Source organism: Idiotropiscis lumnitzeri, chromosome 10 (assembly GCF_059441095.1).
Source record: "Idiotropiscis lumnitzeri isolate Australia: NSW breed Sydney's pygmy pipehorse chromosome 10, RoL_Ilum_1.0, whole genome shotgun sequence".
In the NCBI taxonomy this organism is placed as follows: Eukaryota; Metazoa; Chordata; class Actinopteri; order Syngnathiformes; family Syngnathidae; genus Idiotropiscis; species Idiotropiscis lumnitzeri.
Window position 1 is genome coordinate 14,856,884 of NC_142400.1, and position 10,015 is coordinate 14,866,898.

Consider the following 10,015-nt stretch of genomic DNA (forward strand, 5'->3'; position numbering starts at 1 on the left):
CAACCCTGCCTTTTAAGCTGTTAGGTCCCAAAAGTGAACTGATTGTATTAATTATTCATTGTTCACTTATTCAGAGCTCCATTACACTTGCCAATTCATTGTACATTATTTTACTGGGCAGCACAAGTATAGACTGATCTAAGTTGGCGTATGGGTGAATTTTTTTTCATCCTTTTTATATTTTCATCGACAAGTGCAGTAGGAACATTTACTTGTGCGCCGTTGTGGGAGTGAGCACAGATAAATTGTTTCCTGGCCAATGGAAGCAGCTCCTCTCATTTTCTTTAAATTCAGGAGAGGTACACTGTCTACATGACAGAAACATAAACTGACTCATTCATGCAGGAGATCAACACACGCAAAGTACATTTATGAAAAACTGCAAGAACATCGCCACTTATGGGTGATGTAAAGTTGGACACTTGGAGACCGCCTTCCACACCTCATTCGTACACCCGTGTGTGATATTCCAACCGGACGGTTTGATGCATATTGTTATATTTATGAATGAAATACAACAACATCCACCACAAACATCCGCAGCACTTCTTGCAATTCGATTAAATCCACCAAAATCACATTAAACATCCTGAACCACAACTTAGACCTGCTTCCACGGTTTGTGGAAAGTTTAGTTTACGTTTAGTGACCAAATTGTCAGGTGTGCCAGGGACATGCCAAAGAAAACACCAATGGTACGCCGCAACGCCCAGCATTGCACCGTGCGGTGCTGTCAAATTCCAAAATAAGCCACACGAGGCTTGCACCTGCAAAAAATCAGTGCCAGTTTTTAGACTCAAGACCACATGCGCAGTCTAAGAAAATAAAGCCCCCATGAGCTTTTGACTTTTCTCAGACCCAGTCCGCTTGAAAATCATGGCACAATCACATGCAAATGCACCAAAATTAGACATTTGAACCGTATATTCAATGTAATAATTCCTCCTACGTGTAATGTATAATAATCAGAATTTCGCATGACAGAATAAACAAATAACAATCAAAACCTGAACTAGGGGACTTGTGGTATATCAATCCAAAATCTAAAGGCTTACTTTTGTATAAGTGCATTCACGATAGACTCATCTTTAAAACCCTTTCCCATGACCATGTCATTATTCACTTACCTTCTCATTGTTGTGTACTATGAACATTTGAACTCTGAGTTCCTCAAGACCCCCAAATTAAATAGACCAAAAAAAAAAAAAACACTTTGTTTTGTGATGGGAAAAATTGGCAAAAAGCACTTTTACCTTTTAAATTGACATGAGCTGTGATTTTGTTTTGATGGCACGCCAATGCGGTTCTGTTTATAATTGTATTTAATGCATGGCAGTATGCATGTTTTCATTTCATGAAAGTCCAGTTTAGCCTCAGACGAGCAAAGGTTCCATTCATCTAACATGCGTGACACCAAAGAAGTTGGAATCCTAGCGAGATCCACAATACTGAGGCTTTGTAGCTTAGGTGGATGATGGTTGTGCAACGGAAGATGAGTTTCAAATTCCAAAACAAATTCAAGAGGCCATGTAAGAGTCTGCATTTAGTGACGAAAATTATATCAGAGGGCTCATCACTCCAGATAGGGATCTCTGGCCGGCATCCAACTTGTTGTGAGGCTGCTGAGTCTGCTCTTAATGATTACATTGAGTTGACTTCTACAACAAAGGCAACTTAATCTGCAGCAAAGTACAAGCGAAGATGTTTTGCAGACACTGTCGTACTGAATGTACTGATGATGACTGATAAAGAGGAACTGGCACAAATGGGACCCTTAACTTACAGCATTTCCGTGGTTCTTCATGCTCTAAAAGAATCAATGAACTACTCTATTAAATAATTTTTCGATCAAATCTAAAATGATTGTGGGCCATTCTGCATTTCAAAATCACAAGATTCCTATGAAAAATGCAAATACTTAGAGCAATTTTTCCCATACTGGAAGCATTTGTAGCAAAAGTAAATATGCATAATGTTGACAAGAATTTTTGTCAGGCAATTACTCACAATCAATTAAACAAAAAATAACAACACACATGGGTTGCATTTATGCCACAAGGATCTGTGTAGGCTCAGGACATGTAGTTGCAGGTAAAGAGAAGCAGATGAGATAGGCCATCAATTCCTGTTTACCACCATGTCCGGGGGCTTTGAAGGCTTATCAGACACCTGACCATAACATGGCTGCATTGTGACAAAAGTCAAGCAAAAAATACCACAGTAGGAGATAATTAAATGAACTTCTGACGTGTCTTTTGAAGACACCACAATACTGTGAACAGCAATATGTACATAAATGACAGTTTTAATTCCGCTTATTTTCCAACTTTGCCTATCAAAACCGCAATTTAGCACCTCAGCCTTGTTTTATCATATCATTAACTCAACATTAGCAAACTAGTACTTGGTTGGCAAGTGACAGCTGTCCTCTCGTACACGTTGAACCTGTCGTACACGTGGATAAACCACGGGAACATCACAAATATATAATTTGAAAGAAAAACAGCAAAAATAAATTTTGACCAAGCTTCAGTGACACACGCTCCAACAATAAAACAACAACTTTATTTTTATTACTATTCCAGCTTTGTGTCTTTTAAGTTTCGGTCACATCCGTTGCCTCAGTACTTCCGTTGTGTTTTGGCTTTTGCAATAGCGTGTACTTCATTGTTGTTGTGTTGTGGCTTTTGCAATTGTTGTGACCTTTCTTGGATGAGATTGTGGCACGCACAGTGGCACAGTAACATCATTGTTGGTGACCAGAGCTTTTTTAAGCAACTGTGTGTCTGGGCAAAAGGAAAAACAAATAAAACAAAAATATGTTTCCTTTGTTGCAATATGAGCCACACGGTGGAAGATTGTTCACACGATGGCCTCACAGTAAGGAGTTTGTGTGTTCGAATCCGGCTCCGGCCTTCCTGTGTGGAGTTTGCATGTTCTCCCCATGCTTGCGTGGGCTTTCTCCAGGTACTCTGGTTTCCTCCCAATTTCCAAAAACATGCATAGTAGGTTGATTGAACACACTAAATTGGCCGTAAGTATGAGTGTGAGCCCTGCGATTGGCTGCCAACCAGTCCAGGGTATCCCCCACCTACTCCCCGAAGACAGCTGGGATAGTCTTCAGCACATCTCTGACATTAATGGGCGTAATCGGTAAATAGAAAATGGGTGGATGACACTATAACAAAAAAGTCTTGCTACCAATGCAGCAGCCGTTGCTATCTACTGTTGGCTTGTTTACAGTTTACAAATGCTAGCTTGCGCTAGTGCTGCTTTTGGTCAGCGTCGTGGTGGGATTAGTGAAGTGAGGCAAAAAAACTGCAATGTTGAGTCTCAGCTATGAGATTTAGTCACTTAGTGCCAGGTTACTCTTTAATTGCTGCTCACAACTCTTTATCTTTTTGCACTGTCTTCTCGTGTACTCAAATCCTTCACAGGATCGACAGGCACTGCAGAGCTAATTCCAACATACAACAAAAGCACACATGGCTTACTTCTGTCCTATTAAATTACATCAATATTTTGAAACAGTATTTGCAAATTCTATAGTACTTGTATCCGACTGCAAAACAAAACTAAACACTGAATGTTGGGCTCCAAAAAATGGAAACGGGAGGGGCAGCATCAGCTGTTGGTAGGAAATAATACAAGAACAGCCTGAAGAAAAAATCTGCACCTGATTCTGATTAAGACTCCCACATCGATCTGTTGTTTTAAGGGGTGGTGAAGCCTGGGGAGGTGAGACGAATGAGGGGAGATTTGTGAGTTTTTTTTTTTTTCAATCCATTAGTTTACCTTCCTAAGTAGAAAGAGCAAGGCTTACTTCTACTCAATGGCAAGTTTTGAGTATTAAAAGTTATCATGAAAACGCAAATGGCTCTTTGATTTCACCCTAGAAATCAAGTTTAATCAGTTTGAAACACACATATACAATACAGTCTAAAATTGTTATGACTAAAACTGGGTACAATCTAAGGCAGATTTCCCCAATTAGTTCTTCTGAGGGCCAAATTCAAAATTGCCATGTTCTGGGTCATGTTTTTTGGGAGTTTTTTTTTTTCATTGGACCAATAATATTGTATAATGTGCCGATATCATTGTTGCTATGATCAAAAGTACTATTCTTGTTTGTGATTACTAAGACAAGTGTAGTTTGTTGTAATTGCAGATATGATAGTAGTCATAACCTGTGTTGAGGGACAGATGAGAAAAATGCACAGGTCAAAGTAAATAAGTGCACAAAGCCTATAGTCTTTTTTTGTACGTTATTTTGTGGCATGATGGCGTTATTATGAGGTGGATCAGGTCAATAAATACCCACGGAAGGCCCAGGTCCCAAACTCTTCGCTTGCCATTAATGGCCATCACTAAAATTGTAGCTCTAGTTTAGAAATTTACGGTGGGACGGAGGTGTAGGACAGCTAGCTCAGATGCATTTTGGGATATAGGCAGTTATATGACGATATATTAACTTGGTTGTTTGATGAGTGGGCAGGGGATCAATTGACCCAATTATATTCAATATGCTTTCTTAAAGGAACCAGTTTTAAACTGCACTCAAACCAAACTTTGTTAGCCAAGGAATAAGCATTATTAAAATCATTTAGGTACCAGGTTGGCCAAACCCAGAATTTCTCTTCTCTTTCAAAGTTTACTGTAATTGCTCCTCGAACCACCCCTGTGCCAGCAGTCATTTGAGGCCAACAAATTTGGGCTTAAATTGTTTTGGCGACGTGGTCTGCTTGTGGTCTTTGATATTTAAATGAAAGAGGTTGGGTTATAGAAACAATGGGGGGAATTTTTGTCTCATGAGAAGCTCTGACATTTCGTTTGAAGCGACCGTAAAAAATGCATACAAGCTGATTTGAATGTCAGGGTGGCAGTAAAGAGGGGATATACAGAGCTATCTTGTATCAGTGATGTTATGGATAATCTATGATCATGTTGTGGTACGAGCAACTATCCTGAATACATAAGAGTGGTTTATTTCTTGGCTTTGAGTCCTTATCAATCGCATAACAGCCAAAATGAAGTCTAATTGCAACGTTTTGCCAAGTATGCTTTCATTTAAAGTACTGAGAGGAAACTGAACCCTCCACTTCTGACTCAGCTACAATTGTCAGGTTAATTCAATATTTGCACTTTGCTCTGAAAGCTTTGTCCATTATCAGAAAAAAAGTATTTTCCTTCATCACCCTGAATTTTTCTCATGATACCATAAATTCCACTCAGGCTCAGCTGAGGAGGCCACAAATAAATTCAACATGTTCACAATAGTGGTTAGCGTGTCTGCTTCAAATTTCTGAAGTTCGAGTTTAGAATCTCAACTGTGACATTCCTGCCTGGAATTTGCATGCTCTCCCCGTGCTTGAATGGCTTTTCTCCAGTATCGGTAGCTTCCCCCACTTTTCAAAAGCATGTATTTTAACGACATTGAAGACTCGAAATTTCCCATATGCGTGAATGGGAGTGCGAATGATTGGCTGTCTATAGTTGCCTCGCGATTGGCTGGCGACCAGCTCCGGATGTACACCACCTTTTTCCCCCAAAGTCAGCTGGGATAAGCTTTAGCTCACCGCGACCCGAATAACTATCTTTAGTATAGAAAATGACTATTCATGCTCTCCTGTGACGTTGCGGCAGCCGTGAGCCAGCAGTCGACGTGAGACTTCACCCCACCATAGCTCTGCCAACCAGAGCCCAGGCTGATATCCCCCTTCCTCCTCCCCCGCCCCTTCCCTTGTGGTCTACGTGCAGAGTAACAGCATCTCAGCTCCAGTCTTTCTCTCATCTCCATTTGATTGAAATCCCTCCCCTCCCCTTCCAGTGTGAGCCGACATCACGCCATGTCGCTGCCTTTCACCATCAGTTTGTATCACACCCTCAGCTCGTTACCTTTTACATTTGCGTAATGTAAAGATGGCTATGTGTCTATAGAAGGCCACAATGCAAAAAATGCAAATTGTTCTTACAGATCATGTTTGTTTTCTTTTGGTTGTGTGTAGAATATTCTGCTCTTTGACTTTTTTTTCCAGCAGAGAAAGGAATAGGAATCATGACCATATTACATCCCTTCATAATAATTTTGCTTTTCCTGGCATTCCAGCTGATCTCAGTGTAAAAAAAAATATCTCAGGTTAATTGAGGAACTGTTCCTTAGTTGTGAATCTTTACTTTTGTTCTTTCCAAAAAAGAGTTGCTGCGGGTTCTATCCAGGTGCGTCTTATAGTCCGGAAAATACTGACTTAGTGCGATTGACCAGGTTGTCTGTGTGTTGTGGGAGACCACAGGCGTTGGAGTGGCAGTCAGAGTGTAGTTTAGTTATTCTGATATCAATGTTTCAAAAGTTATCTTGGATGAATACTAATGTGCAGCATTATAGACAGTTCCCTGAAAATCATACTAGTACTTTACTCCACAGGGAGGGTCGATGCAAGCCGCAAGAGCCACATACTGTGCATGTCCTGGCATCCACAATTCAGTCTGCAACCCACCAGACCTGGAATCACTACATTTGAATCAAGACATTAGTAACTGAGATACCTTTTTATTCAGCATTGTGTATACAGAATCTGACGTGTGTTGCCATAGAAGTGCAGCACCACTTTTGAGGATTATCCACCAACTGAGCTGGTGATTGGGGGGGGGCAAAAGCCCAGCATGCAAGTGTTATTCTTGAGCACTTTTTATGAAATGTAAAAAGCAGGACTGCAGAATAAATATAATGAGCAGAAAAGATGACAGTTGGTGAAAGTGAACGCAACATTTTGGGACTTACTGATGTAGAAATAAGAGCAGGAGAGCTTTCTGAAATAAATTACCATCTCATTTTTGGTCAAATCATCAAAATAAAAGCCCTGATGGTAAAATCCAGTCATCAAATGGCTTTCTTGAATCACGTGTGACATCATTTTGAGGAATAATTTAGCGGAATGTCTATGGGTATTCCCAAAAATGTTGTCAGGACGGGAACATTTTAGTTTCCAGTTACTCCTTTCATTTGTTATTATAGGGAGCAACATTTGCCTACTACATTCATCCATCCATTATCCAAACCGCTTTCCCTCACATATTTAGTTAAATCTCCGTCTGCGAAGCCATTCATTTATTCCATGGACATCATGGCTTCCTAAATAAAAGTCATCAGAATGGCAAAATACACGAACGGTTTCCTCATAGGTTGGGGGATGCAAAATAATTGTCTCAACACTTGTGCTCAAATTAAAGTTTTTATATACATATTCCTGAGAACCTGACAATAAACTGGTATGCTGCAAATGCATAGATCAAGAAGGTTAAACATGCAATTATTCACTAGTATTTCCCAAAACCGAATCCATTATCCCCACGCCCTCCAGCAGTTAAATTCTATAGCCACACTTGAAAGTCTTCTCACCATTTTATCAGAAGGTTATCTATCAGTTTCAAAGTCCTTGAGGCAAGACACTGAACCCCAATTGCGTCAGAGCAAGAGACCACCGTGGCTCACTCAGGTTTCTTGCTTTTCTCCTCCTGCTTTGGCGCAAACATCCGGCGTGTAAACGCTTGGCCTGTCCCGCTCTGCAATCCCTTCAATTTCACATGAAGGATGAAGATCTCTGAAGCCGCTTCCTTATCGCTTTCGACTGTCAGTAGAGCGCCATTAGCACTGCACGATGCCACAGCACCTCCGACCATCCCAATCGGTGTGTATATGTGGTGAACGTCTGTGTTTTTTTCTTTTTGGCAATCTGCCACGGGCCAGAATCAACATGCTTGTCGGGCCTGATTTGGACCCCGGGCCGCCAGTTGAAGCCCTAGTGTCGATGATAGTGCATATTCTACAGTATAGCCATCATTTTGTCTTACCATTGCACCACACATTAGGGGATGTCCTTCAATGTCGTTTTCAAACTGAGTTTTAGTCAACTCATCGTCATGTGACCCATGACGATGAACAAGCATGGAGACAATTAGATGATGGTGAAGTCCAGGCAGGGGGATTGATTGCATTTAAAAGTAGTTGACTTTTACTTTACTATTAACACTTGTGTGGCTAAACTGAGAAATATGTGCTTTAAACTGTATTATGCCTTTGTCATTCATGAATAAAATTAACGGTTTAAAGAGTCTTTAAAGTCTTTGAACATATAGTGGTTAATATGCAAATCCTCCTGTGGCTGTGAATAATATTAATATTATAATCTTGTTGCCTGTAGAGCAAACGTCAGTCCATTAGCTGAGCCACTTCTCCTCACGAGGGTCACCCATCTCAGCTATCTTTGAGCAGTAGGCGGGGTACACCCCAGACTAGTTGCCAGCCAATTGCAGATGGAGTAAACAAATGTGTAATAATAATGGCAATATGATTGTGTCAATGGTTCAATCGACATATACCTATTATGATACATGTAAGATTTTAGTTTTTGAAATGAAAACAAATCAAACGTTGACCTGCAGTACCAAAACTTATTTGTGTTCAAGTGAGTGGGTAGTTCTGCTTTTTTAACCGTGGGGAGACATATCAGATCAATAAAAGAAAAGCCTTTCCCTGCGAATCATGACCAGATGCTACAGCCTTTTTCAATTTGTCTGGAATCCTTCCCCATCCTTTCCCCTTCTACAACATCAGTTTGTCTTTCTTGCCCGACTCTTTTGACACAGAAGAATAGCATGGTGAAGGTAGATGAGTTCTCTTGTCAAATTTATGGCATTGAGTATTTTTCCCATGTGTGACTGCTATGGGACGGCGTTTGCCTATCAATATAATTGTGAGAGACGCTCATAACTTTTTGTGAAATTGCTTCGATTTGAAGGCCTTGAATTTGTGCTGTCATGCTATCCTTCACTTGCCTTGATCAGCTTTAAGGGAAACGTACATCGTCAGTAATTATGAAGGACAGGTACCACTGCAGAAAGTGAACGCTAAATGATTCCTTGTACCGTATTCTTTCACATTAAGCGCAGAGCTTCAAAGGAAAACAATGGGACTCAGTATCGCATTGTCCTGTCATTGGTCATAGCATCTGTCATCTATAATGGATACATCTTCTCAATGTTATATGATATAAAATAAGAATCACAATATTATTTTTATGTAGCTACAGTTTTTTACCAGGTGGGACATCATGGTTATGTAATGTATCGACGGCATTCTTTGTACGGTTTGTAATCCATTATGTAAACTGAGGGGTGTCAAATATGGTGAGGAAATTTCTCATATTGCACAGTCGATTAGTAGGACAATGAACATACAGTATTTTGACAATGGCTGTGGTTTATGGGATTGCTCATAAAAATCACTTTGTGAGGGCTTTTTTTTTGTGTGTGTGTGTGGGTCCTATAATTCATCATATACCCATCCAAAATTCTAAACATTAATGGCCCATTTAACACTGAATAAAAGTGGTCAAACTGTGCAACCTTTTTTTATTTCTATGGGTACCGCATTATGAAAGTTGAACGATAAACTGGATCAACTCTAAATTGTACACTTTCCAAAATATATTGCAAAGCCACAACCACAACTTGCTGTGAGTGCTTCTAATGGGTGGTCTATGGTCAGGGTTGGAATGGAACAAAAAAATAAATAAATTAGCCTTGGCATTTTGGCTTTGACCGACCAACTAAGTGTGATCTAGTGATTCGTATGCGTTACTTGAAGAAATTTAGTATTATTATCCCAGCCTGGCTGGACTTGACAGCTATAGTTACATTTTATAAAGTGATCCACCGCGCCGGATCATCACGTTGTCGTCGTGCGGTGGCAGAGTACCCATACGCTGCCAGGATGGCCGAGTGGTCTAAGGCGCCGCGTTCCGGACCCAGTCTCCCCAGGAGGCCTGGGTTCGAATCTCGTGGCTGCCAGGATGGCCGAGTGGTCTAAGGCGCCGCGTTCAGGACCCAGTCTCCCCAGGAGGCCTGGGTTTGAATCTCGAATTTCCCCATTGTGGGACTAATAAAGGCATTATTATACGGGGAAACCAAGAATGATCCAAAACCCGGCGTCCGAACCGAAACTTTGTTTCGTTCCCGG